This window comes from Mus pahari, chromosome 4 (assembly GCF_900095145.1).
Source record: "Mus pahari chromosome 4, PAHARI_EIJ_v1.1, whole genome shotgun sequence".
Classification (NCBI taxonomy): Eukaryota; Metazoa; Chordata; class Mammalia; order Rodentia; family Muridae; genus Mus; species Mus pahari.
In genome coordinates, this window is record NC_034593.1 from 69,906,536 (window position 1) to 69,912,299 (window position 5,764).

The window sequence follows — 5,764 nt, forward strand, 5'->3', positions numbered from 1 at the left end:
TTATGTATAATTAATACATATAAATAGGATTTTTAAATGTTTATTTAATAAAAGGAAAAACATTTCCCATTTGAATAATGTTAAAACCAGTAACTACATATTATGGTCCATACATGTACTTCTCTGGTCTTCTGATATTGATCCTTANGGTTCCTTCAAAGAGAACGTGTGAATTCTCAACTGGTCAGTAGATGCTTCCAAACCTTACCTTGAGCATTTGCTGGAAAACGGGATTCTTTTGCTTGAAGGTGCCAATCNTGCAGATCCCAAAGCTCCAGGATCTCCATGACACAGGATAGTAACAGAATATCCAAAAGGATTCCCAGTGAAGACGCAGTATTGACAGNGTAGCAGAAGCCAGAGGCCTCAAAACAGACCGATGACTCTTTGCAAGTGAAGATGTGAGGACAAAAGGCTATACTATGGGACAGACTACAGCTTTCATGATGAGATTACTTGTTTGAAATCTTGTTTGTTTTGTTTTGTAGTTTTTATTTTTCATTTGGGGGGGGTATGTTGCAAGGACAGAGTGAGGATACATAGGGAGGGGGAGATGAGTGAGACTGTCGTGCACCATGTGAAATTCACACAAAAATTCAGTAAAATGTTACCAAAAAATCTGATAACTTTTTTAAAAGGGACTATAGCTGTCAGTGAACTATCTTTTGTTGTTAAGAGTATTGGGTTATTTTCAAGTAAAGCTATTTGAGTAAAAGGGTATAGTGTGTAACACTGTGATATGGACGGTTGGAATGATGAATCAATTAAATTTGTTTTTAAAATGTGTGGGAAAGGCCAGGGCCAAGTAGTGGGAGTGGGTGGGTAGGGGAGCAGGGGCAGGGGGAAGGGTATAGGGAACTTTCGGGATAGCATTTGAAATGTAAATAAATAAAATAATAATAAATAAAAAAAGAAATGTAAATAAAGAAAATATCTAATAAAAATGAAAAAAAAGAAAGAAAATGTGTATTGGGATCTCGGATGAACCAGGTCAGAATACGAATCGCAGTGAGGGAATAACAGAATTTGGTTTTAGAATATTAGTAATTATTTTATCTATGTGTATACTTTCCTGATGAGTATTTTTAAGAGCATGCAAATTTTTGCTTTTTTTTTTTTTTTTACTGTTAAGCTCTCAAGGAATTACAACTGGAGGCTTAGAAGGAGCCATTTGGCTCTTACAATTGTTCCTCTATGAATCGTACCCTCTGCTAAGATGGGTTAGGGTCTTGCTGATATTGGAAGCATAGGACGACTTCCTCTTCCAGTGACTCTCATTTTTTACATAATGTACATTGGCTAGTGGCTAATTACTATGTTTTAGATCAGAAAACATGTGGGTTTTTCAGAGTTATAAATCCTTTTGGAATGGTCACATCATCCCCTGGGACCTTGCTAACCTGANTAGTAACTGTTGCTTCAGCTTTGTTCCAGTTTGTTTTCTTATTGCTCTGACAAACACCAGGCCAAACTCAAGGGAAAAGANTTTAATTGGCTCACACTCCCAGGTCACTGAAGAAAATCCCCATCCTTGAAGCCCCTGGCAATCATTTTATGAGGCAGGGACCTNCAGAAGAACCAGGAGAGAAAGAGGGGAGTCCCTTGGACACATGTGCTGTCGCAGGCAAGGACATAGAGGAACTGGGGAAAATGTTCTTAACAGTAGTTGAGAGAGAAGTTTCTTGGTCTTATGTTATAGGCCAATATGGGGATCTATATTTAGACAGATAGGTGGGTGTCTTGGTTAGGGTTTTACTGCTGTGAACAGACACCATGACTAAGGCAAGTCTTATATAAATAAATAAATAAATAAACAAACAAACAAACATTTAATTGGGGCTGTCTTACAGGTTCAGAGGTTCAGTCCATTATCATCAAGGTGGGAGCATGGCAGCATCCAGGCAGGCATGGTACAGGAGGAGCTGAGAGTTCTATGTCTTCATCCAAAGGCTGCTAGTGGAAGACTGACTTCCAGGCAACTGGGGTGAGAGTCTTAAGCCCACACCCACAGTGCACACCTATTCCAATCAGGTCACACCTATTCCAACAAGGCCACACCTCCAGATGGTGCCACTCTCTGGTCCAAGAATATACAATCCATCACAGTGGGTAATCTTGTTAAGTGCTAAGTTTTTCTTCAAACTGACCACCCGTTTAAGATGCTATGGATCACTGGGAGTTAGTCTCCAGACAGTCACATAAGACATGCTGAGACAGTTGGGTTCAAGCTCCAAGGTGTGGGTGCCCTAGTTGTTAATGTGCGGGAATTTATCTTTGAAGTTTTGGCCTTCGTTTCTATACCCTATGATTTTTTTTCTAATGTTGAGGATGGGAGCCAGGGCATCCCAGATATTAAGCCTGCTTTCTAACTCTAAACAATCCCAAAGCATCCCTATAACATGATAAAAACATGGAGCAGTTAGCATGCATGTTGGTCTCTCAAAGGTACCAAAAGAATTAGCAATTTTTTATAGTAATTAAGATAATATGGGTAATTACTGAAACCATTTATAAGAATCACAGTTTTTAAATGTCCCTTAAGTTGTAAATTTGAGATTATAAGTAAATAGAAATGTTCCTAATCTCCAAAGCAGGCAATTCAAGTATAATCAAAAGCCTTGTGATACGAATTTTGATTGATTTCCCCCAACTCTTTCTCACCTGCTCCGTTAGACTTGGCAACCTCTGTCCTCTTTTCTGGGTCTTCACGCAAGGTCCCCTGATTGCTGTCGGAGGTTTGCAGAGAACCTGATGTTCACCAAGATAACACCCCTGCTCCACAGCTTCAGGGGACACAGTGTGACTTGAAAGAGGTTCTTTGTCTATGAAAGTCCCATCCCTTGTTCCATCCATTGCTTCCACTTTGCATTGCATAAAATTGGACTCTCCCAGTACAAAACTTGAGTGGGAACTGGTAAGCATCCAGACCACAGTGGGATTGTTTCTTTTGTTTTGTTTTTTGTTTTGTTTTGTTTTGTTTTGTTTTGTTTTGTTTTGTTTTGTTTTGTTTTTTATGCAGGGTCTCTCAGGATATAGCCCAACTGGGCTAGAACTATATAGACCAGTTGTCCTCTAATTGACAGAGATCTACCTGCCTCTGAGTACTAGGATGAAAGGAGTGTGCCATCCACTCAGCATCATAAATGATTTTTACAAGAGCTTTATAGAAATATGCTATAGCCAAAAGTTTGTCGATTTCTTACTCAAATAGAATTTCTATTCTCAATATTATGTTTAATCTTCCTTCATGAGAACATGGCTGAGAGAATATGGAGTTAGGGGTATAATGTGGTGGGAAGAGGAGGTGGGGGTAGATATAGGAAGAATTAGGGGAGGTGCGGATGATGAGTATGATCAAAATACATTGAATGAATGTGATAGTTTAAATAAGCCCCCCGCGGTCTGGGGCATTTAAATACTTGGTATCCAATTGCTGGCAATTTGGGTAGATTTAACAGATTGTCGACTTATTGAAGGATTATGTCACTAGGGGCAGGCATTGCATTCCAAAATCCATGTGCTGTCTCATCCTCAGTGCTTCCTACTTTCTGATCAAGTTAAGCTCTTGAAGTTCAAACCACATTGGTTACCTACTGCAATGCCACCCTAGTGTGATGGTGATAAACTCTGTAGTGGTTTGAATGAAAATAGCTCTACAGGCTCATGTATTTGAATGATTTGTCACTGTTGATGGGAACTGTTTGAAAGGATTAGAAGGCTTAGGAAGTGTTGCTTTGTTTAGGGTAGGTGTGGCCTTGTTAAAAGAAGTATGTCACTGCTGGTGGGTTTTGAGCTCTCTCTCTCTCTCTCTCTGCTTACTGCCTATGGAACAGGGTGCAAAGCTCTCAGTGACTACTCCAGCATCTTCATGTATACCACCATGTTCCCTACCATAATGATACAGACTAAGCCTCTGAAATGGTAAACAAGCCCCACCACCACCAGTTAAATTCTTTTCTTTATAAGAGTTTCCTTGGTCATAGTGTCTCTAGCAGCAATAGAACAGTGACAAAGACATATTCCTCTAGAACCACAAGCTCAAATAAGCCCTTTCTTATATAAGTTACCTTCATCATAATGTCTTATAGCAATAATAGAAAGTAACTAATAACATGAAAGTCTCAAAGAATTAATATTACATAGATTTTTTTTTTAAATCTTTGTGTTGATTCTTTGTGAATTTCACATCAAGTACCCCAATCACACGCAGCAAGCCATCCCTTCATGTCTACCTTCTATCCTTGCAACCTCATCCTCAAAAGAAAAAAAAGGAAGAAAAGAAAGGAGGAAAGGAAGGAAGGAAGGAAGGAAGGAAGGAAGGAAGGAAGGAAGGAAAGAAGAAAGGAAGGATAGATCATGCCATGGAAGCTGCAATATGTCATATAGTATACCTTTGTGTCCAAACATCTTTACTTGGAAGTGTTGATTCCAAATGAGTCAGTAATTAGTCTGGTTCATGCCCTCTAGTTCTGCTACACTACCAGTAATAAATACTCACCAGGACTCCTCTCAGATATCCTGTGATCGTGCTGTGTCTTGGTGATCCCACAGCTTTGGATTTGCAGGATTGGTCCCTTCAAGCACTCCAGCAGTTCAGATGGTGTAGATGTCAGCGTGAGCCAACTCAAAGCCCTAGATCTGGGCTTCAGTGATAACTGAGTTGGTTAGTCCACTCGCTCTCCTAGCATCATTGGGGCCACCTCTCCATACCCACACCACCAAGGCCAGCTCTTCAACACTGCCCAAACTAACTCACCTACATGTGGCACCTGGTAAGGGGTAGGGCTATCTCTCCTGCTCCCATGCCCTCTTGGCCAGCTCACTTGCCTGCCAAAGGTGGTGAGGTGCAAGAAGGGAAAACATCTGTCCTGTGCCCATGCAACCATAAAACAGGTGAGGGGCAAGCTCTACACAGCCCTTAAACATTAAGATGGTCCCAGGTGGCAGCCCAGTCCAGNGACATCCACATGGTCTTTGGTGGTAACATGGTCCACAGACATCAACACAAACCCCTGCTGATGCAGAGCAATGGAAACAGACATGACTCTCAGTGGAAGTATGGGCCAGGGCTTCACCATGGTCTCAGGCAGCAGTGCAGGCTACTTTTTTTCCCCTTATTTTCTTTATTTACATTTCAAATGTTATCCCCTTTCCTAGTTTCCCCTCCAAAAACTCCCCTATCCCTTCCTCCATCCCTCTGCTCACCAGAGGGATGAGCTCTCTGCTCACTCCTGATTCCTGGCCCTGGCAGTCCCTTATACTGGGGCATAGAACCTTCACAGGACCAAGGGCTTCTCCTCCCATTGATACCTGACTGTGCCATCCTCTGTTACACATGCAGCTAGAGACATGGGTCCTACTAAGTGTTTTCTTTGATTGGTGGTTTAGTTCCAGAGAACTCTGGAGTTACTGGTTAGTTCATATTGTTGTTCCTTCTAGGGAGCTGCAAACCCCTTCAGCTCCTTGGGTACTTTCTCTACTTCCTTCATTGGGGACCCTGTGCTCTATCCAATGGATGACTGTGACCATCTACTTCTGTATTTGTCAGGCACTGGCAGAGNCTCTCAGGAGACAGCTATATCAGGCTCCTGTCAGCATGCTCTTGTTGGCATTCACAACAGTGTCTGGGTTTGGTGATTGTTTATGGGATGGATCCGCAGGTGGAGCAGTCTCTGGATGGTTATTCCTTCGGTCTCTGCTCCACACTTTGTCTCTGTAACTTCTTCCATGGGTATTTTGTTCCCCCTTCTAAGAAGGATCAAAG